Source organism: Fringilla coelebs (assembly GCF_963513975.1).
Source record: "Fringilla coelebs genome assembly, chromosome: 1".
NCBI classification, from domain to species: Eukaryota; Metazoa; Chordata; class Aves; order Passeriformes; family Fringillidae; genus Fringilla; species Fringilla coelebs.
In genome coordinates this window covers 139330272-139357758 of record NC_140028.1, presented here as the reverse complement: position 1 = coordinate 139357758, position 27487 = coordinate 139330272, and positions in this window count along the sequence as shown.

Genomic DNA, 27487 nt, shown 5'->3' with positions numbered 1-27487 from the left:
TTTGCCATGTTGCATTATTATTAATCATGCTATTAGCAGTATTAAGTGACCTTTTTGCAAAAAACACCAAGCTCTTGTCTCTAAAGCACTCAATTACACAGCAGATGAGTATGATTGCCCCATTTTATAGACATGGAAACAAAGAGGGAAAAGCATCTTTTTCAAGGCCAGGAGCTCATGTGTTGTGTGCCTTAGTAGAGTATGCAGTAGGCCATACAGCCTCCAGCTGCTTGCTGGTGATTAGGTGTTTTTATAGCAAGCTCTTTGTAATTCTTAATTTTTCCTAAGGTAAAGGATTGGTGCTTGGCTGTAATGTCTATAAAATACTAAAGCTGTTAAAACACAGTTTTTGTTGTATGTCATCCAATTTGCAGTTGGGAAAGAGTAAAATTTGCTTAAATTGAAAACATATGTTGTGCTGGAAAGTAGGTAATGGAATTGCCACCTTTGCATATTTGAGTTTCATGACTTCTCTGCAATTTACACAACAATAAACTGAACTAACAAAGTTATTTTAGGCATTATAGATCATTTCATTTGGTGATATAAGAATCTTCATGCTAGAGCTGGACAGGAAACATTTTTCATGTCTTGTAAAAGCTTACTTGATTTCAAAGCTCTTCCTGTTTGAGATCAGGTGAACCTAGAGGCTACTAAGATGTGGTATGGAAGAAGCTCCTCACCCATCCCAACTTGGGATAAGCAAAGGGCCAGATTCTCCTTCAGATTATGAGATGCTTGTCTTAGAGAACATGGTACTTTCTGATCTCCACCAGAAACTCCCCACTTTATAATGGTTATAAGCAATTTAAGAAAAAAAAACTTAAATTAACTTTTTTTCATTGATTAAAAAAATGTGTTTCAAAATTTCTGTCAAGCATCCATTTATATTTTCCCCAAACATGCTGTGGCTGAGATATGTCTCCTAAGAGACTTTGGGCTGAGAGATTTTCTTACTCTCTCCACTCAGAAATGGGTATGTTTTCTGATATTTATTTTATGAATCACAACCAGCCACCCTTAAAGTGTGGATTCGGAATGTGCCGTGAGAAAAGCTTGTGACACAATTGTAACACAATTTCTCCATTGCTGTCCTTCCCCTTTCTTCTTTCTCTGCTACTGTGTCACTGTACTTGTTAAGTGTCTAAAGGAAAGGTTTTGCATTTATCTTCAAACCAATGTGTCTTAGGCATTTTATTTTGTTCTGATGTGTTAAATTTTTCTTTTAAACCTTCACTCTTACCCTCCAGAATTTCTTTCTGTTTTACTTGGCTGTTTTCTTCCTGTCATCTTTTCCTTTTTTCTTTCTATTTGTGACTGTCATTGCCTATGGGATGGGAAATGGCTGCAAGCCAAAAGCCAGAGAGCAATCATAAAAAGATATCAAAGGATGAGTAAAAGATGAGAGTAAATATGATAGTGTTGTTCTCTGAAAGCATAATTACAGCACCTACCTGCCTTGCCTGGCTATAGACAAGGATATCTTTGGGACTGGTGGAAGGACAAAATTGTATAATCTGTTCAGACATATACATGACTAATTCTGAATGAGCCCTGGTTAAATTCCATCTGAGAAACACCAGGCACATGCAGGAAAATACTCTGAACTTTGAACCCATAACTAGTTCTCCACCTGAAGGGGGACAGGAACTTGTGAGAAGACCTAGCAAGTGTAAAGGCTTGGATTAGATAACAGAATTTATTTTTTCCCTAAACAATTCTTCACCTATAATGCTAGAAACTTTGCATTGTTGAAAAAATATGATGACAGAAAACATTTCAAGCACACTAATAATTGCTTTCTCTCATTGCCCAAGAGTTTAAACAAGCTTCTGTCAAAATGAACCTGTTGGCTGAACAAAAATTGCTTATCTTTTTGTTGCATTGTTCTCATCTTATTGTTATCATAGTTGTTGCTATTATAATTAGTCCCATTGCTTCTGCCCTTGTGCCTCAGACATGATAAAAATCTGATGCTCTTTAAGAATTCCTGTTGCAAGGACCTCGTGCAAATCAACCTCAGAAGGGTCTCCTTTCTCTTTCCACTGAGCTTCACCCCATATATATTTCAGATCCATACCTCAAGGACACTCCTGACCTTTTATAGCCAAATGTTTCAGCCTTAACAACGAAGCTAGGTTAGTATTGATAGATCACAGTGGAGAAGAATGCTGGTGTATCATGCACCTCTGTATCCTGTATTTTCATGTAGAATTCTATTACTGTTTATGTCACGCCATCTTTGTTAGGTATCGATAGCATTGCCTAAACCACTGCATTTCTAATCTGTGATTAAGAAGTCTGGATAACAACTCCACCAGAATAACATTTTTACAACATGTTTGAGGATCAAATGCCAGATATATTCCTTTACAATCTACCAACCAGTACATTAAAACTTGTTTGGGCAACTACTGGAATGCAAAGTGTATAGTTGATTTACTGTACTCGGGAAAAATTGTATCTGCCTCTTCTATATATAGCTTGTTGCAATTTGCTTTCCCATGGTGAGGCAGAACTGAATAACAGCATTATCCTCTGACTGTGTCTGTGGAATAAACCAGTGTCTTAACACACTCATGCTTGCCTTAAGAGGCCAGTGTAGGGATCTAGTAGTGTTGTGAGCTTAATATAGTTAGTCTTTTCAAAAAATCACGTCAGAACTGTATTCACCATGTCGAGGAACATTTTGACATGACCTCATGCTGGAAGCAGCTGCTTGATTAGAGTGACTTCTGGAAGAAGTTTGTCTGTGTTCTGCTTCAATACATTCCTTCTTTTTTCATCATTATGCTAGAGGTGTGCTTCGACTGCAAAGACCAGATCTGTATTCAAACTTCTTCAAAGTTGGGGAGTGTTTGATGTCTAAGGGCAAATGAAGGTTCTGCACAAAATAAGGTTGCAGGCAAAGGCACGTAGCAATTACTTTGAGATGCGGGATGAGAGTTCCTTGAAAAATGTTGATGCTCTTGTTCTTTACTTTGTTTATGGCTCTAGGGATGAGTTTCAAGTGGCAAAAGAGTGGAAACAGGCCAGGCTATGTCTCTGTTGGACACTTGCTGTCCCAGATGTTCTTTCAAAGCTCTTTGTTTATATATGTCTATGTCTGATTTTCTGCCACAGCACAAAAAAAAAGTATTCCCAGAGAAAGCAAATATTCTCATAGTCTCTGGAGGCAAAATCGATGCAGTGCATCAGACTGTGGCTTTGAAGTCCCAGCACAGGCTGGAGAATGAGCTTGAAGCAGAATTGATACACGGACTGGATGAGAGGTCAAATATCCTTGAATCCTGCTGGCTGCAGCTCTTGCTGCTGATGCTGAAGGAGAGTGGCAGGTTCATGGCAGGATGTGGTGGCACTGACTGCAAAGAACCTGAGGAGGCTTTGCAGAGCCCCTGGCAGCTGAAAGAAGCCTTGGGGAAAGGAATAAGTCCAAAAGGGAATACCAAGACAGATACAAACAAGACAAGAAAGGATGCAGGATATTATATACTGTCTTATATATGTACTTATATACAGTATTGTACTGAGATAAGTCTCACAGTGATTCAGCTTTATCTGTCTAGTCATTAACATCCCTGGTATGCACAAATATAGTTGATTTTACTCAGTTTCATACTGGCAATTTAAGGAACCTGGGTAGCTCAGCTTCTTTTTCCTTCCTGAGTCCCTCTTCTTTCTCTCCCTATCTCTTGTACTGGGAAGCCCAGAACTGGACACAGTACTCCAGCTATGACCTCACCTCTTTTGAAAAAAAAGAAAGGATCCCCTTCCCACCTGCTGACCATACTTTGCCCAATGCAGCCCAGGACAGCATTAACCTTCTTTGCTGCTGCAAGAGCACATTGCTGGCTCATGCTGTCTCGTTGGGGGCTGTGCTAAAGGCTCATTTCCCCACTGACGAGCTAGAGCACACCTCTGACATTGCTGCCCCATTGCTCAGGAGAAGATTTGCTCCTCAGAAAGTTGCCCTCCTCAGAAAGGTGTTTCTGCAAAGCATGCCCAGCTCTGCCACACTGACAGGCATGGCAGAAAGTGCAGCCTTTGCCAGGATTTGAGCTCAAGGCTGAGTCTGTGCTTCCTGATGGAACGGTTTGGACCTCCTGGATTGTGAACAAAGGCAGAGAGCTCTGCTGTGAGCTGCCTGCTCAGCTGCCCCCAGGTATGGCAGAGCAGAACAGCTTCACCTATTTCACACAGTGGCACAAAGGCTTGTGAAGGTCCTCATTTTCTGCACAAGCTAGCTCACAGGTTCTGCGTAGGAATTACACATCAGACATGCTCCTCTGGTGCTGGTACCTGAGAAGGGGATTAGCTGCTGTCCCCATCAAAAGCATGGAGCACTAAAATAGTTCCACATGGCAAAGCATAGCCCTGAGTGACAAAGCATGCATTATTTTCCTCTCCCAGAGTGTCTGGAACAAGCCATACTGAATGATGTGTCACATATTAAGAACAACTTCATTTTTATCCTGATGGAATTCCAGGAAGCTAACTCCAGTGCCCTCACACTGACTGAAAATGCATGATGTGTCCTAATAGCTAGAGGCAGGACAAGGCAAGTATGTAAAAGGGACATTTAATTAGTTGTTCCATAAGGAACTGAAGTGTTGTTACATAAATGGTGTGTTTTTGACAGGCTTGAAGGTATTTAATGATTTATAACACTAGAGGAATTTTGATATATTCGGCCTAGAAAGGCTGTGAAGTTTATGAGACAGATCATTTTAAGTTTCTTTAGTGAGGTTTATTGGAATTTAAACTAAATTCAAGAGAAACCCATGTTGCATTTCATCTTAGCCTTTAAGCAACTTCCCAGAGTTGGACTAGGACAATATCTCCAAGTTCAAATTGTTTTGGTTGCAACATTCAGTCCAGCAAAAGAAAAGTGGAAATCAACATTTTAATAAGATGGTACAGTTGTTCTAATTCATGTTTCAGAATAATTGCTATTGATTATCATGTGCAGTGCAACACCCACACAAGCTTACTCAGTGGCAAGGCCCCTTTATTCTCAGCATGCTGCAGTTGGATCTTGTTCTGTCTGCATGAGTCAGACAAAATGTGTTTGTGTTTGAGCAATTTGCACAGTGTATTAAGGTGAGTGTGAAGATACTTTGTTCTTCTGACCAACAACATTTGGCACCATTTACTGAACTCTGCTGTTGGGTCTCTTTGATTTCCAGCTACATGTGGGTACTACGAGTCTTTCTTGAAATACAGGATTTCTACTTGTGCCCAGCAGCTTCCTTGGAGTGCCAATCAGATCCTCAAAACATGGGACTGAGGAGAGTTTCTCCCAAATGCACCAGAAGTATCTGATACTCCTGGGGCGGTGAAAGGAACTGAGAGGGAACCAGGAAAAACAGAGTTTTAAAATTGAAATCAACCCAGTGGCCAAAACTATGTTACAAATTTCATAAATAATTTAATCTGGTAGGCTTCTCCAGTCAGATAAAATATTATACCGCACAATTTTCTTGTCTTTTGGAAAGCAGTGAACAGAAACAGTTACTGTTCTTAAAATCTAGCTATGCAAATTTTCATACAGAACTGAACATCTTAGGTATTGTGATATAAAACAAAGTAATTACACCAAAACATTTTAGATATTTAAATGTCAGAACGAGGAGGTGCTAAACACACTTAACAACACAATAATATTTTCTGAAGAAAAAAACCAAAAAGGTGAAAGAGAAAATTTTTGTTAGCATAATAATAAGGCTTAGCTTTTAGCAGCTGTTTTACATCTTCAAACCATTGCAAAATTATTAACTAATTGATACCAGATCCTGCACATGCTAGCTCAGTGCAGATTCACGAGGAGGAAGCCAACAGAGTGCTGTTGTTGGCGGGGTAGGTAGACAAATGTTGCAATGTGAGCGGTAGGAAGTAGTAATGTTACCATACACAGCACCGTTCCAGGCCCTCTGAGCACTGGTTCTAGGGGCAGTAACCTTGCCTTCAAAAGGATATAATTGCTCTTATGGGGTTGCCTTACATGGGAACCAAAAAGATATCAAGCTTTAATAATTAAATTATGCAGCAAGTCAGAGAAGGACGGATTTATTCTCAACAGAACACAAGAGACTACTTGCTTTGGTGACCTAATTGCTGCAGCTTTAAAAAAAAAAAAAAGAAATGATTATGATAGCTGATTAAAAGGAGCCAGGGAGCTTATTCACATTTGCCAAGAGCACACAGCAAATCAAGCTTTATGACTTGAAATGAACTCAGTGCTTTGTCCAGATTAAATTAAGAAAGGCGGTCACTGGAGTGAGGAGTTCAGAAGAGCACTTGAGATTGGAACTATGAGAAGTGAACAACAGAACTGAAATGAGAAAGGTATAAGAGAGACAGAAGCCATTTTCTTTTCCTACCATTTATTTTCTTCAGAGGCTAGTGAGCAGAGAGAGGGGAAACTTATTCAGGAGCAAGAAACCACAACAACCCATCCTGTAAAACTGCATTAAAAATGTAGTCATGGCAGTGAGCGGGCAGCGATGGGAAATCTTTGGCACACATCTAAGCGGTACTCGTGGGACTGCCACTGCACCTGGACACCATCAGGGGAGCTCATCTTGTTGTCTGCATGAGGGATATGTGCCACAAAAACTAAAATCAGAAGATTCTGACACTACAGAGGTTTCTCTATAATATACCTGATGTTTTGGAAATTTGCGGTACATTCTGCGCTTATAAAGTAGTAAAAAAATATTATTCATGTAGTCCACAAAGGACATTCTATGCCACATTGCAAGCTGCTGTTTTCTGGCAGCCTCAGCCTTCCTCCCACTGCATAGGCAGGATACCTTTGCCTGAAATAAGATGGATTTAGGTATGGAAGTGTTGAATTCCTTTGTCTGAGGTCCACATCTGCACAAGGCACTCCCATTTCCTCAGCTGTCAAGAGAAAAAAAATTCCTCTGAACTTTCTTACGTGAGAGATCTCCAGGAGGTGAAATGTTATCTAGATGTACATTCTCCCTGCTTGCTGCCAGTGAGCTTAAGGTGGCTGAAAAGCAGACTGCTAAATTTCAGTTTCCCAGGGCACGTGACTCACCAGAAGTGGCATTGCCAAGCTGCTATGTGGACCTGGAGCCTTTTGCATTTAATACCTGGGAGGGGGAAGCAGGTGAAAGCTCTTCCCTTCTGTGTGATCAGCTCATGGCTACTCTAAGGATTCATGACAGGAAATCATGTCACTGGGGTCCTGCATCCCTCAGCTGCTCTGCTCACCCAGGTGACACACCACAAGGGTGAAGAAGTCCCCAAAGTGGAGCTGCCAAGGGACAACCAGGTTGGAGACAAAAGGTGTGGGCAGGTTATGAGATGCAATTCCAGCTCTTCTGAAATAGTTTACAGTTTCCTGTTATGCAAACTGCAGTATTTCAGATTACTTGCCCAGGGCCAGCAGGAGACAGAGGATTTAGCTCAGAGCATGTGTATCCTTGTGTGCTTCACCCAGCCCACACAAGGGAAGCTGGAAATCTCTTCCACAATCACGCACATATGTATATATGCCACCAGCAGGATATTTGCCCACTGCCATTAAAACTTTGCTATGATTCCTGCCATGTGGAAAATGTCTCAAAATCATAATTAATGGCATGCAAACACCAGCTGGCCAGGTTAAGCCTCCAGTGCAAGAATACCTTTGGAAACATGAGTGTATCAGCTCTTGGCACTTAAAGAGTGGAACAGCACATGAGGCTGCTGGGAGACTCCCCTGCATCATGCTGCTTAACAGGCCATGAATGTTGCTGTAGTGCACTGCACTAAAGGTTTGCTCTGAAATGGAGGCTTGTCAAACATCTTTCAAGGACCTTTCCTTAACCTGGGCCGAGTTTTTCAAAGGTGTCCATGGGAGTTAGCTGTTTCTCAAAGATGTGTAGTGGAAGTTGTTCTTTGTTCTTTTGAACGTCCCTGTATGGGCAATTTACGGCAGCTGCTTAAAAATGCCATTGAAGCTTCATCAATTAGGTGACTTGCTATGTTGAAAAATACATAAAGGAGCCATGACAATTTTAATGAGGCTTTTCAATTGGTTTCTATGACTTCTGCTATTTTGTGAAATATGCCCTGTGAATTACAAATTCTTTTATTGAGAGAGGGAATCTTGGCCAGAGCCCCAAGGTTATTACTCACTGTATTCAAAGGGTACTTGGGATCTTTAATTTCCAACTGGAGAGCTGGCAGAAGGACAGTAGGTTTAACATTTCCTCTGAAGGATGACACCTCTAAAAGTGCCACACGCTGCTTATTACTGCAGCACACTGGATGGGAGCCAAAGTCCCAGTATGGGACTTGAACCCACAAGTAGTTGGCTGTGAGGCAGACATGCTACCCACAGAGTCACAATGACATCTAGTAGCATCTTAATTTAATAAAACACTTTTTTCAATGGCAGTCTCTTGTCTTGCATTTCTACAGTCTGGATCACTGAAATTTTATTTTTCACTTCAGCATGTATTTAAGGAGAATGTCAGTCGGCTTTGTTTTTCTGTATTACTTTTGGCAACTATGAACAATATAGTCTTCAAGAGCTGTGTCCGTTTGAAAGTAAACATTTTATCACCAGCTCCTCTAAGATCCTTTAAAAGTTATGGCAAGAAAAAAATCTAACTTGGTTTAAAAATAAGCTGGTGAAACATCTAATTTGATAGAAAAACCTGGGAGCTATAAGTAGTCATACCTTTTCTCAGATGTTTTCAAAGGTGTGAAGACTGAAGGCGTGACTGGTTAATGAAGCCTCCTTTTCTGAAGTACAACGAGTTTTTCAACACAGGCATCTACCACTTCTATCTGGAAGTGAAGTAATTTGGGTCCCCAGACATCTTTGTGGCTACTTGGTAAGAGCACGGTGTCAGAACTTGCCATTGGAGCTGGAAAATCCAGAGCATGGAGTGAGTCAGGAGGCAGTGGGGTGCTGGGGGAGGAGGGGGAGGGATCTGAGCTGGGGGAGAGATTGCATTTAATGGAAGACAAAGACGGACAACACTTGGGGCAGAGCTTTCTCATTCTGGCACAAAGACCCAGCACTTGTGCCAGTGATGGAACCAAGGCTCTTTTTGTGTTTTATTTCTTGGCTCTTGATCTGCAAAAGGTTGGGCACTGACTGCCTAAGCACAGATCCAGCTTTGCAGGTGCCTGGGAACAGAGCTGAGAGAACAGTGCCCCAAGCCCTCCCAGGCTGACTGCTCCTCTCGCTTAAATGAGCTTCCCAGTATTTGAGTGTTTGCATAATCCAGGATTAAACTGTGAGAGCCTTACAATGTGTTTGCCCTCCAGATCTGAAAGTTTATTTTTGACCATAGCTAATAAATAGTTAATACTCACATTTGATTAAAAGAAACCTTTACTAAGAAAAAAACAAACCCAAAAGCAAAACTCATAAACTCCGTAAATATCAGAGAGATTTTTAAAAAATAAATATATATAAATAAAACATTAGTGCACTCAAGGGAAAATAATGCCATTTTGATCTCAGTTAGAAAATATATTTGTCAGCATTTAATGAAAAATATAAGCTGTTCTGTCAGGTAGCTATCAGAATTTTTAAGATGGGTGAGGATGATACTACTTCAAAAGCACCGCCAGTAGTTTATCTGTTCGTTTGAATGCATCAGTTAGAGCACGAGTTGTTCCTCACTGCAAGGGGAAGCTGGTGGGACTTTTAGCTCGCAAGAATTTCTCCATGGGACTCTCAGGCCCTGCTCAGAAACCAGCTCTCCAGTAACCTTCCAGTGGATGCAGAGACTCCCAGCCTTCAGGGCAACCCCACGGCCTTTGAAACACTAGGGCACGCATGGAGATCTTCCCTGTGGCTACCGCTGGGATTTTGGGTCATTTTCCCTAATGTAAGCATAAAAATTGCCTACATGAATCATAGGTGCCTTTCAAAGCACCTCAGGAGGAAGGTTTCTGTAATTCATGAATCCCCAAAGACCTGAGGCATCCCAGACACCAAAGCCAAGCCCAGTGTATGGTTCTCTGATGGTGGCTGTTTTAGTCCTGTACTGTAAATATGTCCTGAGGTCAATGGCACTGATCTTATGGTTAGCTTTTTGTGATTTGAAGTTAGATGGTCAGTATGAAGATGGTCTAACCTATGGTGAGTGTGAAGTATTCGAGCAATGCATGCTCCCTCAGCAAACTGCATTCCTGAGAAGAGCAACCTAACCTTTTAAAATCACAGTTTATATTTCTCTATCTTTTCCTGGCTTGTTCTTGGCATTAGAAACTGTTACAATGACAATGCCATCAAGGGCAAAATGTCTACAAAGACAAAAAACACACTACAAAATATTTTTAGAGGTGAAAATCGTTGGTGGTGTTCTTGCCTCAGGGATGACTTATGTTTGAAGTCTGGTCTCCACTACTGATGGGACCATTAATTTCTGCAAAAATTTATAATTGGTTTTGGAAGTTAAATCCCTTCACTGTTTCCATAACAGTTTTGAGCACCCATCACAGCTTTGCATATGCTCAGCCACAGATTGGGGTCCTCATCCAAAACATGATCTTTATGTGTATCCCAGACAAATAATTAAAAAGTAGATTTGCCAGCAAGATTCATTATTGAGAAGTAACTCAGAGGTTCATATAACTGTTACAAGAAGAAAAAAAAAAAGAAAAGTAATCAGGGACAACTGTTCAACAAACATTTACCTATGTGTCTATTAATTAGTTAAACAGCAATTCTCACAGTTTTAATATGGAAGCATCGAATGACAGTGTGTTTATTTTAATTCCAATTTGATGGTGGTGTGATAATACCAGTCCTCGGAAGCTCCATTCATTTGATACGTTTCTGAAAATCCTAGCTTGGCATTAGATTTCATCTCTAATTTGGAAAAATCAGAAGAGCAAAGAGGAAAAGACTGAAACTAGGAGTAGCATCTCAAGAATTCTAAATTACAGAACCTAAGTAAAAGGAGCCCTACAGTTCTTTTTTAGTCTAAAAGTTTATATGCTGTATTTAGACTATGAAAGAGTAACTGGTAAACTGAATGGTTTTGGGCACTTCAAAGAAAAACAGAAGGTAATGAACCAGAAGGGAATATTAAACAGGGACAAGCTCCTCTACAGCATTATGCAGGTAAGGGGTATTTCCTCATTGTCACTGGCATTTGCAGTCACAGAGTTAAATGGCTTTGAGAGCCTGCTCCACAGTTCCACTGCAAGCCATAAAAAAAAGAAACACTTCTTACAAATAAATCAGTGTCACAAAAAGTGCAAAAATGGCTGCATTTTAGCCTGAAGTGAAAAGATTCTTGTTAATGCACTAAGTATGAAATCTGTTAAATTCAGAATTTTTCACTTCAACAGCTCTTAGTACATATGAAGTCTTCTTCTGTGTCTTAGAGAGGCAAAATGGCCATGGGCCTAAATTGTTAACTCAGTAATTTTCACTCCCATTCCTTTACCATGGTGCTCAGGTTTTTAGACTATATAACTATTTTCGTTGGAAGGCACTTTTTAACATCTGGGAGTCATTTGAAAGAATGTAATCAACTTTGTCTCTTTTTTTTGGAGAATATCTTCTGTTAATATTTAACCCATAACTGATTGCATGATTTACCAGTTTAACCCTGACCAGCTTCTAAAATTTATCATCCTTGGTTGTTACTACACAAATCTATCACAGTAACAGAACTTTTTCCCAGTTCTGTCTGTGTACAATGCTGTTCTTGTCTGTGACAGGCAGCTCCATTCATGCTGCTCTGCTGCCTTAGCAGGGCTGACACTGAGAGCAGGAATTTCCTAAATGGGGTGGGAAGTCTTCAGGGTAAAGCTTATTTTTTGATTGTAAAAATCCTTTTTTTTCATCAGTGGGTCCAATCCTGACATCTATCCCTATTTCCTGCATAAAGTCTTATGTTTTCAGTCTTTAATAAATGGTATTTTGAAGTATAGTGTGACTCTAAAAAGCCTTAGAAGTTGATCAGATAATATAAGAATGCAAAGGTGATTATAAATGTGCACACTGGAATATTCCTGGGCTAAGATCCTAGAATTTTGTGGTCCCTCATAGCTTCCCAAATTTTGTCCAAGGACATTTTAGCTATTTTTCAAGACTCTAGGGAGCCAAATCAGTGTCAGATTTGTCTTACCCTTATTTTCCATTCACCCCTTCCCCTTTTGAATGAACTAAGAGGTCAAAGAGGGTCTGGGGAAAAAGGCCAAAAAGAACAATATAGCAATAGAAAGGGCAATATACATCTTTTAAATAAGGTCTAGGAAAGGTCATATAGTAAAGAAGTGAGAAAAAAAAAAAAACCACAACAAAATAAAAGGGCAGGTGCAAGCAAGAGAGCTATTAAATCAGAGATGAAATCAAATTGGGGAATAAATCAAACGATAGAGTCTAGTCAGAAGAAAAGGTTGCAGGCCCTAAAAGTGCTGGGAGAGAGAATATATCAGTGAAGACAGGACAAATTAGGATTTGCACACTTGTAGTGAAAGAGTGCCCAGTACAGCACATCTTACAGGGGAGGGGATGCATGGGGGAAATTCATCTTCTGTGTATACTGTGAGTGTGCAGAAATAAGAGCAAAATCAGTTTGTTCCTTGATTCAGAAGGACCAGCTCTGATTGCTCAAATATTGAATCTTGTCATGATGGAGGAGAGCAGCAGCTTCCACCCAGTCAGGGAGCCAGTATTGATAATGTTTGTGTCCAAGCAGAGACGAGGGGGAAGCTGAGAGTGTTCCCCAGACACAAATCATGCCCTAGTTATGTAGAAATTGAGTCTCCCTTCCTGCCATGCTAACACCACAGGCACTAGGGGGAATGATTTTATTTGGTTTTACCCTGAACTTTGGAAAAGTTTCTGCACATTTTGGAGAGCTCCCATTCAGCTGAAGGTAGGAGCTGAGATGGTTGCATGCAGGGAAGATGGATGGTTTTTGTTGTCTGATCTGCAGAGCAGTTACACTGTAACCATGCATATTATTGCCCCTGTAATTGCATCCATCATACCTCCTGTGAAAACAAACAAATGGGCTCCCATACTCACTTAAAACTAGATAAACAACTGTTCTTTGGCAATGTGACAGATACTTATTGCCTGCGAGTAGCCCATAACAGATAGGAAGGACAAGGATTAGAGTGGATTTGTAAACTATAAATTGTATAAATCCACTTGGGACTCTCCAAGCCAGACTCTTCTCTTAACTTTCCTTGAGTTATGCCCATGGATAAATCTGTCTTTCTGTCGAAACTCAGTGAAATTTTGTGCTGTCTCCTTTTACTGTGTCAGTCATTTATGTGTCATAAAGGCTAGAGCTTCAGCAAATCTAAATTAGCTTGGCATTTTTTTCCTCCCAATGAAGGATGAGATGCTGCATTTTCTGTAGTTCTGTATAAAAAGGCACCAGATGAAATTCATTAGAAATCAGTGAAAATGCTGCAGAATAATTATTTTATTCATATTGGTTCTGAAAGAGCTGAAAACAAAATTGCTGCTTCTAAAATATGTCTGTTGATACACAAAAAGAATTCAAACTTTTGCTTGTTTTTGCTTTTGACCACAATAACTGAAACTGCAAAGTAATTAACCAAAACTAACCAAAACAAAACAAAAAACCCACAGCAAAACAAAACCAAAAAAAAAAAAATCCAGAGGATTAGCAAACATTCTAAACACTAAATTATTGCATGGGTACAGAAATTCAACATTAGACCAGATGTGACATTACTCATGTAATTTACTGGGAGCATGTGGATAGTGGGAAGCCAGCAAGCTGAATGAGGAAGTCCACACAGAAGTTGAAAGCAATTTAGGTCACAGAGACATCGCAGGCAGGTCTGACAGAAAAAGATGAACACTCCCTCAGCTCTTTGCTGCTCTTCATCTGCCAGACAAAATGTTTGAGTGCTCCTCTAAATTCAATCTAAAGTCACTCAGGGTTGAAACTATCACAGGTTCACCAGAGCTTTGCAGCCTGCACAACCTTGCAGCAAACAGCCCAAAGTACTAAGGACACGTTTTAAACTTGGAAACTGGGTTTTATTTGAGTAATGGCTAAAGGAATAAAGTTATAATGGAGGAAGTCTGGAAGGAAATACAATAAACTGTGAGTTTGCAAGTGAACTTTCTCCTGCACTGTGTCCTGGCAAGACAGGGACATTCTGACAGGGTTGCTGTGAATATCAGTAACTCAGGGCTGTTCTGGGTTGTGACAGAATTTACAGTTTATTTTGGTTACTCCACCAAAATTCTTTCTTTCTGTGATCTCTGTTGACCCTGTGTTCCCCACACTTCTCAGAGGTCTATCTCAGTGCTCCAGCTCTCTTGGCCTCTTCCGAGTCCCTCATGCTCACCTTGCATCCAGAAAAATCCCTTTTCTGATACCTCAATGTGCTCTCAGAGGGCAGGGCCTTACTCTTCTGCAAAGTTCCTTCCAACCCAGAGCAAAAACAAGCAAGGAGGCTTCTGGTGTACTTCCCTCTGAAAAACAAAACCCCAAACCTGGCATGCATTAACAAAGGGTTCCCATGGAGAACAACAGAAGTCTTCACAGTAAGCTCATGTCATCAGGGGAAGGGTTAATAAGTTCATCCCAGCAGCTCTGGTCCAGTGGTAGCCTGATTCAGCTACAAGCATCAATTACCTGATGCTGAATAGCTGTTGCCTTTCAGGGGTCCAGCTCCTGTTTGCACACCCAGGTCTTTGGGGAGGCCCCAGCCCCTCCCCACATTTGGCCCCCCACCTTTCATCTCCCAGTTCAGAGTTAGGTTTGGAAACTCTTGGGTTTGTGCACACTAAATCAGATGCTCTGGGAAAGATGGCATTTTCCTGAAGGTGAGACAACCCATCTGATCTGCATTTAAATGTGTTAAACAGACTTCACATCCCATTTTCCTTGGGCAGGATGATTATTTCTGACCACCAGCTGGGAGCCATTGGGAGCTGCTGCATCTGCACGGCTGCCTCCAGAAGTATATCTCTGTTGCTTTGGCCAATCTGTGTCTAATTTTCCCCCATGTCTCCCTGTAAACAAGCATTGCTTTGATTAATCTGTACATAATTTTCCTGTATGTCTCCCTGTAAACAAGCATTGCATTTCAGTTTAACAACAGCCTTAGTAGTGATGAGCATAAAATACAGCAGAGTGAAACAGAACAGCAGGGTGGCAGGAGCAGAAAAAAGCTACCTGGAAAATCTGAGACGCAGTCTGACCACTGGTTTGTGTTCCCTGACTTTAAAATGGGACAGGCAGGAATATGGGCAGACATGTGCATCCAATGGTACTAGAGGAGACAGAGTCAAACTGATAAAATTAAGTTAGAAATGGAACAAATGGTAAAGATGTCACATGGATAGAGCATTGTGAGAGCACTAAAAGAAACAAAGGACTGAAAAAGATGCAGTGCAACCAAGAGCAGATTTAGTGACAAATGACCAGAAACAATAGCATCTTTTCCCTTTCTTCTACAAGTTGTGGCCTGTGTGATAATAGTTTATTCTTCTCAGTCACAGCAGCCCAGGCTTACATCCGTTCCTGTTCCAGGAAGGCAAAACATAAATGAATAATGAAGTTTTCCAGAAGCAGGGTGTCAGTGCAGATCTAGCTCTGAAAAGGATCCAGCTTCTTGGGGAAGTTACCTAACAATTCACTTAGGTTTGAATCCTTGATATTTCATAGTTTTTAGCTGATAGTTTAACAACAAATAGTTGTTTCTCCATGTGGAAATATTGGTGGGTACAGATCATTTCACACAAATGGGTGACTCTCCTTTGTTTGTCTTTTCTTTCCTGTGAAACACTTAACACAGTTCTTTGGGAAAATCTCAGCTGTGTTCTGTATTTGAATAGAAGGAAGGAATGTTGTGACAGCTAGCAGGGGCAGAGCAAGGTGCTTGGTGTGGTTGTGTGTTCCTCCTTTTCATTCTTCTGAAATATTCTGTACAAAGACAGCTGCTGCAGATTGAATAGTGCATCTTGAGCATATTAAATGTATCCTGCATATTCAACAATGAAAATAAATGTTAGATTCCCATATTATTATGCATTGTTCAATAAATTTGGCCCATTGTATAATTTTTCTAGCATGGTTTGTCTTTCTCTCTCACACCATTTAGCAATTTATTTGTCTCCTTTCTTTCTAATATTAAGATATTACAATTATCCCAGTATTGTTCAAATAGAAAGAAGTCTTCTTGCAAAGTCCCCAGGTGAACTCTGAAATAAATGGACTATAGCTGCTGTTGTCTGATATTTACTTGGATCTGAAACTTCATATAATTCACACCATCACAAACTGTATTTTACAATCAGGAGGCTGAATCCACAGCTGGCACAACTCCACTGAACTCACTGGAGTTGAACTGCTTTATTGAATTGCCTTGTGAACCTATGTATTGTAAGTGGATGTGCTGCAGTCCTTGGAGTGGAAATATCAATGCCTTTCAATATTGCACAAATCTAACTATAGCTCCAAAGTCCTTTAATTCCTCTAGGGACATTATGTTAGTTTTATTAATGAATGGGAAGGGCCTTTTCTCCAGTATGTTTCATTAGCCTATGTTGGAAGAGAGGTTGTACTTCAAGTCTTTTTCAATTGTAAAATTGGAAGCGTCTCTATGATGTAATCACTTTATAAGGGTATTTGAAACTGGAACTGTACTTCTGGGGATGAGATCACATCATAGGCATTGACCAGTGTGGTTATTTCATTGCTCAAAATACTTGGGGGAAATTGCTTCTGAGAATTACCTTGTTATTTTAAATGTGGTTCTGTGTCACATATCCCACCCACCTCTAGGTCTGGCCTAGAGCTTCTTGGACTGTCCTCCTTTCCCTCCACTCAGCCAACTTAAGCTTTAGCCGACACTTCTTTTTTGAATTCCTAGTTCCCAAATGAAAACTGCTGCCCCATGGATCAATGTTTACAAGTATGTTCACCAGTCCACCCACCAAGGCCCCTTATTTCAGGTCTGAACTTGAACTGATGCTTATCTGTCATCACCATCTCCCACTCCTGCCTATTTCAGCCATGCCTGTACCAGGGAATTGTGCATCCATAGCTGCTGATATTGTTTAATTGTGAGGTTGCTTTTGCCACACCAGCCCCCCATTCTTGCAAGTGGAGATTTGGATAACAGCGTGGGACAGTGATGGCTCCCAGTGGGCAGAAGGGTCCAACATCTTCAAGGAGGAAGGAAGGAATTCTGCCTTGTCCACACAAACTCATGTGCCCTTTGCTATCCTGAATTTGTAAATTCTAGAGGGCTTGATTACAATTTTCCTGGGAAATGATGGCCTGGACAGGAACTACCCTGTAAGTAGCAACCAGATGTGCTGAGATAAGAACCAGGATCTCATTTCAGTTGTAGACTGCACCTGCTGATGAAGGACTGCCTTTTTTCCCTGCCTTCAGTATAATGTTAATCAAATGAGTACCAATAAAAACATGGTAACAAATAATCCTACTTTTAAGTCTTAATTAAAATTACATTTCACCTTTGGGAGAAAGGTTATACCTTGATGTTGTTTATTCTGGCTTTTTCACACACACTTACTGTGTATTAAACTGTTACTCCAGGTGATGACTATCCAGGAGTTGGTCGATTTCAGAAAACAAATTTTTCATTAGAAGGAAGAAATCACAGCACAGTTTATAAATATATTCTGGAAATTTATTGCTAGCAGTAGCTAAAGCCAAATCATAAATTGAGCCGTAAATGTTCTGTTAAATGAAAGAGTTTTTCAGAAAAATCCTTGCATTGTTTATCTCTGTGCTTCCAGCTACCTGGATTTCTCTGGCTGTATCCTAGGAAGCACACACAAAAGATACACCAAAATTACAAGGTAAGCAAGTATTAAAGTTACAAAGCTTTTAGATGTCTTGAATATATAGCTACAAACTTTGATTAATACCAACACAGCTAGCAGCACCCATTCTGCAAACAAGCAAGGAACCTCATCTTGTTTCACAGGAACACGTGTCCATACCCCCCTAACTCCTCCCCCTGTACAGACTCTAAGAGGGTTACCCCATATGGAGTAACCTACTGATAATAGCACCTATTCAGTTACTGATCCTTTAAAAAATGCTCTTATACTCATGTAAGACATTTATTTCCTCATGTGGACTAGCAGCAAGTCTTTGTATGTATGTTTCTTGGCTGGTCTGCTGCCATCTAAACCAAGTCTTACTCATTTATTCAACAATCTGTGCAAATTTAACATCATTCAGTTAATGATTTTTCTGCCAAATTCAGAGAGACATTGTATTTAACTACAAGCCTCATTTTAATATCCTATTTGAAAGTCTAATCGAACCATCCCTATTTTGCCTTTGATTTGTTGTATCTTTGTGTGTTGTCTTGGAGATTTTGATGTTACGTCCTTCCAGATTTATTGATATTTATAACATGGACAGCATGTTTCTAGAGGCATAAAAGGGTGGAGAGGTGCTCTCTGATGGGATACATTTCAGGTTACAAAAGGTCTAAGGAGGACACTTCACTTCTATGAGATGGAAATGCTCTATTAATGAAAATGTTAAAAGAAAACAAGCAGCTAAAACTGGAGTACATGTTGTGGCAATCATGTTCGTGGAATCAGCCATGGAACTTCAGGTCCAAAAAAAAAAAGGAATACAAACCCCAAAGCTAGCTCTTTGAACATTTGAGGAAAAATAAATATGTTAACATCTGCAAATAATCCCTTCTAGGAGGAAGAAAAATACATAGATTATTAATAAAAAAAAAAAGTTGAGTCAACATACATTTTCAATAAGGCAGTTGGACTGTAAAATATTGAAATGTCTCTTGTAAAACAGGTCTAGCCTTTAGTGGGCACTGGGACAGGGTACTTCTTGGCAAACTACTGCTGTGAAAGGGCCATAGGATCTAGTGCAGCACTTCCTAGATTCTGAAATCCAAAGCATAATCACCTCACATGTGCTATACCACATTTATAAACAAGATGCTTCTGATGCTATAAAAACCTCCAAGTTTTGCACAATCTAATAAGAAAAGTTAAAGACAAGTACAGCAAACAGTGATTTCTACCAGCTTCATTACTTTCCAGTCTTGTAGCAGTAGTCATGGGAGAAAAACCAGAAAGATGTAAGCAGATTTCTTCAGGAGGGTTAAATTCTCTATAATTTATTACTGGGATGGCCCAACAGCCACGTTTATCTCTGTAACAGGAGCAAGGCATCCATTTTCTCATGCACAGATTGACTAATGTTACTGCCATATTTTATTTCCAAATTAGAGGAAATGTCACTCAATTCATATTTAAAATGAGAAGGAAGAAAATTGTTCCCTTCATTCAGTTTAAAGAGAAAAAAAAATGAAGTTAAATCTGTTAAATATCCACTGACATTTGTATGAACTTAAAGCAAAGCATGCAGCACATCTTGGAGTAGCACAGTTCACATATTGTATCAGGTCATCAGTTTTTAGACTGAAATATTTTGATTTTTTGTGGGGTAAACAATTTAACTGGTTGATTTATTATGCAGAAGGCCCAGGGAAATCTTCTGGAGCCAGGATGCAAAGATGACCTGTGTGCACCCTACAGACCTGCAGAAACCCCTCACAATAAGCACAAAGGTAGAGCAAGATAAACTGTATCTATATGTGCATACCTGCATTTACAGAGGACTCAGCTTCCTATGAGGAGCTCAGAAATCATTTAGCCATCTGCTCTGCAGATCACTCAGTCCAAATATAAATAATTTGGACAGCACATAAAGGAGATTTCTTTTGTTTTCTCTCCCACACATATTCAAAACCAGTCTTGAATTTGAGATCTTTCATTCAAAATTACAGTTCAGCCTTCAGTCCCTACTGGGAATTTACATAAAAGGAATTAAAGGGTTGGTATCTGCATGCACTTCTGAGCAGCTGGTCTATATTTGATGGATATCTCTGTTCCTGCCTCCATTATAGAAAGGGACAGTACAGGATGAGCTAACTGGCAGATACCTCTGAGGATCCTTTTCAAAGGTGAAATCAGCAGGAATTTTAGCAGAGTTTCCTTTCTTCTCTGCCTGCATGGATAAGATCCTGCCAAGCTTGAACCTGCTGTGCTTGTGGCTGCTGTTGTCAGTGCTGGAATCTGCTGGGCGGTTTTGTAGGCGCTCAGGAGCATCCCAGGGAAACCAGGTTTCTCAGCCTGTGGCTGTTGTCCTGGCAGTAATGCAAGCTACAGGTCCTTCAGAGCATTTGAGCTCTGTTTGGTTTTTAGGAAAACATACTTGATTATGTTCTTGAAATCTTAACACTTCACTTTCAAATATTTTTCCCCACCAGCTGTTGTCCGATTCCGCAAAGTCCTGAGCACTGTCAGCCGTCACAGGGCTTTAGCTGGACAATTGCATCTTTGCAGTGCTCCTGCCATGTTCCACCTCTGGAGCTTGAAGATGAACAGTTTTGTCCAGATAGACTTATCCTTCCACAGCGAGGAAATAAAATATTCACAGTAGATTATGTTAGCTGTCTGTCTGAGCTGCCTTCACACATCCAAATAGCTGCCCTATTTTTCAAACAAGCCAGCAGCCTTCCTGAGTTTCACTACCTGTATCAATCTTAACAATATTTAAATAAAAAGGAAGAGCTTTAAAATGTGAGAGAACAAGCCTAGATATTTTCCCATGGGGCACCCCTGAGCACAATAGTATCTTCACTTCAACATTTTTTTCTGTGTCTCTTTCAAGCTAACCACATCCAGACTGTGGACATGCCAGGAAATGCCATTCTGGGACTAATTTACTGGTACTGAAAATGTTATTTCCAGAACTGTCACTTTCCAAGGGAATTTGAGTATCCACAAGTATTTCAGCTGTAAGGATCCATTTTCTGACATTTGGGATCCATCTGCACTTCAGTCCAGCTGGAACCAAATGGGCCCCATCCATCTGTAATCTCCCTGAAACTGTCCAGGACTGTCAAGGAAATTGCACTATGACCACACTGGAACCAGTGTTGGTGTTGGCTGGTACAGTTCAATGCTTTGTGTGGAATGAGATTTAAATGAGATCATTTCACTACCCTTTTGGTAAATTCTGTTGGGAAACAGCTGGAGGCAATGATTTCATTGCCTTATTATTAGCTGTGTTATAGGACACAATAGAAGCAGAAAAGAATAGGGGTTGTGTCAGAATTTTATGTAAAGTTGTTCTCTCCTGCCCAGGCATCAGCACTGGGTCAACAAAATACTTATCAGATCTGAATCCCAAGAGCTGGCTAAAAATGGAAGGACACATCAAATGGGGCTCCACAGAGGCTGGGTTTAGCTTGTTTTTTCATTAGCAGATGATGGAATAGAGATTATGCAGATGATAGAAACCCAAAAAGGATTTACTGTAGGGCAGCCCTTGAATACAAAACAATCCTGACAAGCTGGAGCCAGTCTGGGGGAAGTACTGGGCAGCACACCTAGGCAGGGCTAATCATCTGCACAAACACATCACCTACACCAGGCAGCTCAGAAGAGCAGGAGATTACAGTGAATCAGCATGGTAATTTAAATCAATAATCTCAATCCGTTGTCCCACGTTCTTCTTCTTTGCAGGGATCTACGAGCAAGCACAGCTGGCAAGACAGGTGAGGCTAATTTTCTGCTGCATACAGCCCAGTTTGGAATAGCAACAGGTTTGACAGTTTGGGGCATTTTGAGAAGGATGGTGAGCAAAGAGAGTCCAGAATAAAGGAACAGAGAATGAACAGATTTAGAAAATCCAGCTGGTTGGATTGACTGAATGAACAGATGATATCTAGTGTGAACAAGGGATAATGGAGAGGAAAAAAGAGTAATGGTCACCTAGGCATGTGAAATGCTAGTGCTGGGAAAAATTAACATAGTCTTGTGTTTTGGACATGAAGAAATAGGTTGAATTATTACATTGAAAAATGGGACTGGACATTTGGAAAAACTGTCAGATTGTACAGACAGGAAATAAAAAGGCAGTGTGCAGAGGCAGTGAAACTTACAGCTGTACAGATTCTTACAGATGTTTGTAAGAATTAACAAACATCTTTCATATAGTTTTCAGATAGCACACATTTAGAACCGACCTTTGGGAATCTTGCTTTGGGAATCTCCAACTTTCTGATCCTTCCAAGCTGGAGTAAAATGGCCATGGTCTCAACAACGTTCCTGAACAGCAGCTTTCCTTCAGTGAAACTGCAACCCACCAGTGCTCCTCCAAGTCCAGCCTGAAAACTGCTGAAAAGAAACAGAATATCTGAAAGGAATTAAAATTTGATGAAGCCATTGATCTTCCAAGAAGAAAGAAACTGTGATTTGTGGGAACTGCCACTGTTATTTATTGAAGGGTTATGAGATAGCCTCTATTGCTGCAGAGATAGGAGGGAAAGGAGGCATCTTCCTGTCTTACACCTTCTGTTCCCCTACTTAACCAAGATCTACCTAATTTGCTGATTTTTTGAGCCTATAAAAATAATGAGATTGGCTAGACACTTCAGAGATGACTTTCTGTGAGAGAAGTATTTTATCTGCTAAGCCAAAACTCTCCTTTGCAATACAAAACCAGTAGTGGATTAATGCTTAACTTGGTCTCAGTCTTATTTGAGATGGGTCAGCTCAGCATCTTCTAGGATGTGTTCTAGCTCTAAAGGTTATTCAAAGTGCATCCTGTAAGGAAAATAAAATCCCTACCAAGTGAAGTAAAATTACACAGTCAAACAAACAAAAGAACTTTACAGTAGTCTTCAAATAGCTTCCTTAGGGTAGAAAGAAAAGGCCACGTAAACTTGCCTTTCTGGATGATCTTGAAAGTTAACAGTTCTCTTTGGTCAGGTGAAGGTGTGATCTGGTAAGTCAAGTAAACTGGAGCTACATTGCCCTGAAGGCATTTGGACCAGGTGACAGTACAAGCTGGTTTGAAGTACACTGGGGACGCTAGCTACATCTGCCTCCTTTAGATTTTAAAGAAAAATTTCTGTTGCCATGCTAAGACCTTTAATCAGGTCCTTATTTGGAAAATTATTAAGTGACAAATTTTACCTTGCACTAAAAGAGCAAGTACCAAAGGACCTTCCTCCCAAAAGAGGAAAATAATCCTAAACAAGTAATTCATGTCCCTTGTTAAACCGTATGGGTAATGAATGGCAGTCAGGGCCTTACAAATGGGATCTGTAAGAGGAAATTATTCCTGTAATCCACTGATGCTTCTCCTTTGGAGGATTGCTGATTTGCTTAGATTTGTCATTTGCATATTTCTAGCCCCTCAATGCTTCTGTGAATTTTGTCTCTGCCTCCTCTTTGCCGACAGCTGGCCATCCACCTCCCTCTAAGCTCTCTGAAAAAATTTGCCCTCCCACAAGTACACTGTTTTGTTTTTTGGACAGAGAGTGATAAGTGTTGAGTGTAAAAGACTCTTTGATAATTTAATTCACTTTGCTGAATTATGATTCTGCATGCACCATTAGTTCAATCACAAACCAGCTACTATAAGAATTAGGTCTGTTTTGCAACATGAAGCAGACAAGGCTGTTCACTGGAGCAGTCAAGGGTGTTTAATGTTACATTTGTTGTTGACTTTGAAAACAAGCACATGTGCACTGACATACAGCAATCTGAAAGTCCTGTGCAGATGTAACAGCAGCGGCATCTCGGGGATCCCGGGCTTGTGCTCAGAGATGGATGTGACGGAGAGGCAGCAGTGCCGAGTGAGACCCTCACATGGTTGTGCCAGTGGTACCAGGCAGTAGCTGTAGGAAAAGTGTCTGCAACTTTGTAGGAAATCAGAGGACTGAAAACTGAAAACTAGGAGCTTCCATCATGAAGAGGGGTCGTCTGGGAGCAGTGGATTTATAAACGAGAGCACTCTAGGAGGTGTGTCACTCATATCCATGCAGGCTTGAAAGTTTCAAAGAGGAAACTTCATGTCACTAGGTTACATTTAGTATTGAATTCTGATCAGCTTTCCCTGCTAATAACATTGACTTTGACCTTAGGAGGGCAATTTGTGACAGAGAGGTAATCTCGACTCCTCTTTCATCACTTCTTCCTCATCACTCTTTCACTGCACATTTTAACACTCACTCATGAGAGGTTGGCTGGGAAACCAGAACCAAACACCACCTAAACGTGGCTGAGTGCCAGCCTACAGCTACAGTCCAAAGCATATACTGCTTAAGAACCTCTCCAGTATTTATTTTGGAGAGCGTCATCACTTTCAAAATTAAGTAGTAAAGTATTTAGCATACCCTCTTCTACTTTCCTCTTGGAGCCAGAATTTTTACAGGAAGTCCCCAGTCAGAAAAGTGTTCTTGGCAGGGAAATTGCTTTTAACCCGTGGAATGTTGTTCACTTATGCTATAAAGGTCTAGGCTGGTCAAGGGGAGAAGCCAACAGCTCTATCCTTGAACAGCACTGCGTGACGTGGAGACGGGTGAGAATTCAGCGATGACAGCTCAGAGTTGTCTCTGCACTCTCCTTATCACAGAAGTGGTGCAAAGCCATTTTGACACGTAGCAAAAGTTGCCCCACTTGGTAATGTATGACAGCACTACAAAATGAAAATGTTTGCCATTTACATATGACTGGGGACAGTAAAAGGATTTTACAGTAGTAAATTCTATGTCTTTTTTGTTTTGCCAATCAATAAAGCAGACCGAGCAAATTGCCTTTTGGATGTACATATAGAGAAGCAGGAATTTAATTTATTGCTTGACATACCTTTTCTTAAATTAAAAAAGAAAATATCTTATTACCTTAAAGTCTAATGAGCTGGTAGATCCTTTTGATTTTCTACTTTTCCTGTGAAACAGCTTATAGACTTGAGCTGCTTCATCCAGTACATTTTCAAAATGCCACGTCCAAGGACATGCTCCAAAATCTATTGACATCCATACAAGAAATCCAGATTAGGTCCCAACTATTAAACAAATTTTAATTGAACATATTGTACAAGATAATGATCTGTTTCCTGTCAGAGGCTGTTGTAGCTTTCAGATCTCCCGTAGTTATTTCCTAATATTTACATTTCAATAGCAGCTCAAGGTCCCACCAGTTGAGCGCTGCCTGGTGCTACCCTTTGCCGAGGTCTGCTCACCAGCAGGGCAGGCCCTGCCCCAAAGAGTTTATTGCCAATGCCATTAACACAGAAGTTTTTTGTTGACATGTTTTTGTATCATAAGGTTCTGTTACACTAAGGCAGCAATAAACCTATGATTCCCCATACTATTTATGGATTGGTTCTTTACATTTCTTTTAAAATGCACTATAAATGTCTAAACTGCTATAAATACATCAGCATTGCTGCTTATCTTGCTTGTTAAACTGGCAGCTTTGTAACCTCAAGACACTGCAGCTGTGTAATCTTTCACATCTATCTGGCACAAGAACCATGTTTTTTTTTCTTTCCTTGTTCCCATGCATGAAAAAGGTGCTTTGATACACTGATTGTAAACAAACTACAATTGCTACTGATTGCAAATATATTGCCTTATCCATAGAAATTCTGGGCTATGAGAGTAAGGCAAGAGAGGAATTTCTATAGCCATTTGGTATTCTGATATTCAATCTAAACTAGTTGTGTTACAACCAAAAAAAAAAAAAAGCTGTTTTCAGTCAGGAATCAAAATCTCAGTTATGCTGAAACTGCATTGGCAAATCCTCGGCAATGAGATGCTTCTTAAATATTCTGAGTTTTTAAACACTGGTGTTTCCAAAGACAAAAGGTCTAATCTACATATCCTCAGATAATGCTGCATTTGTCATATCTAGGAAGAGAGAGAAGATAGTGGACAGCATACTCTGAATGAAGACATCTATAGTGCCACCTTTTTTAGGGATATGTTCGTGTTCTGTGCAGGATTTAGGCTGTATGGCTGTGGTTATGAACAGCTGCAGTGAGACTGGTGGCAGAGGTAAGAGAAGTCCATTTTTACAGCTCAGTAGCTGTTTATTTTTTCTCTTCAGAAGTTTAGCTTTCCCTTAAAACAACAAAAGCAAACCTCAGTTCCTTTCAGTTACAAGGAATTTTATGAGTCAGAAAAGAGCCGTTATAACTGGGCTGAGAAAGTGAGGAGTCACTCCAAACTCACAGTGCCATGACAGCAACACACCCAGCCCTGGAGTCTGACTGGGAGTGCTCAGCACCTGGGGACACCCACCAAGCTGGCCTGAAAAACTGCTCCCCAGGAGAACCTGTGCTGCTGGCTCCAAGCTACTAATGATGCCTCAAAAACTTGGGAAGCTGCAGCCCTCTGTATCAGGCCAGCTCTCTGTCCAAGCCTAATCCCATCAGGACAGACGACAGCTGCACTGATTTTGAAGAGCCAGGGATGGTTACAGGGATTTGTTCCTTCAATATAATGAGGAAATATCTGGTTGGAACTGAACATCGATGCCTAGTAATTTTTACGAAGATACCTCACTGATTAACATTTAACTTGCAGTTTAAAAAGAGAAATGTATAAAATCCAAAAATGTGCACTTATATGATAAATACAGCTTGCACAGAGGAAGAACCAGGGATGGTTACACACCACTGACAGCTGACCTCCTGGGAAGTGAAAGCAATGCTGCCTTAGGTGTGCAGAGATCCTGCCCCAGTGTGCAAGTCCAGCCTTGTGGGTGCCCTTTGAGGGGCAGCGAGGTAAAGGAGAGAAAATGGTAAAGGAAGAAGAACTTAATTCTGCAACATATTCCAGAGCTGACACCGGTTCTCACTGTCTGCTGTGTTTTGTGACTTTTCTGACTTTTCTTCTGAGATGTTTGATTTTCATCACCAAGGTGAAAATTCTATAGGCCACAGTGCACTTTGACACCTTTGCTGTTTTAGGAGCCCAAGCAGTATGTTCTTTTTCTGTCTGCTTTTAGCAAAAAAAACCCAAAAAACAAAACAAAAACCCAAAACACCCAACGTACAAAAAACCTTTTCTACAAAATCTGTTGTTCATAAGTAACAAACAATGCTGGTTTTGCTGTGCTAAACTCAGGAGTTTGACTCTTTAAAGCCCCATTTTTTTTCCAGTAAATTGAGTTAATAGCCTCATCTTCTTGCCTTATGTTAAAGTAAATTACATCCACTGATGACTTCACCCTGCTCCCTACCTTGCAGGGAGCTGGAAGAAAGCTTTGAAACGTGCCACGTGTTCATTCTGCAAAGAAGAATGCACAGGACACCTGGCTGTTTGTGGACCAAGAAGAAAAAGGGTCACCATGCTGGGGAACACTGTCGATCTCCAGGAGTCAGAGGCCAACCCTGGCCCTCGTAGTAATGGCTTTTCTTCTTCACACAGGGTGGAAGAGGGAGGGAGAATGTGAGAGGGAGTAGATGATGCCTGGATCTTGTCTGGGTACGGGATTATGCTGCAGACAGAATGTGACCCTGAGCTTAGGAGTGCACCTGGACACTCAAATTTGATAATAACCTCAGGGTTAATACCCTTTGCTCTCCACACTATGATTTGGGTTTTATTCTTTGGGTGAAATAACCTGCCTGTGACTGCTTCAAGTTGGACCCCTGTCCCTGAGAAGGCTAATCCA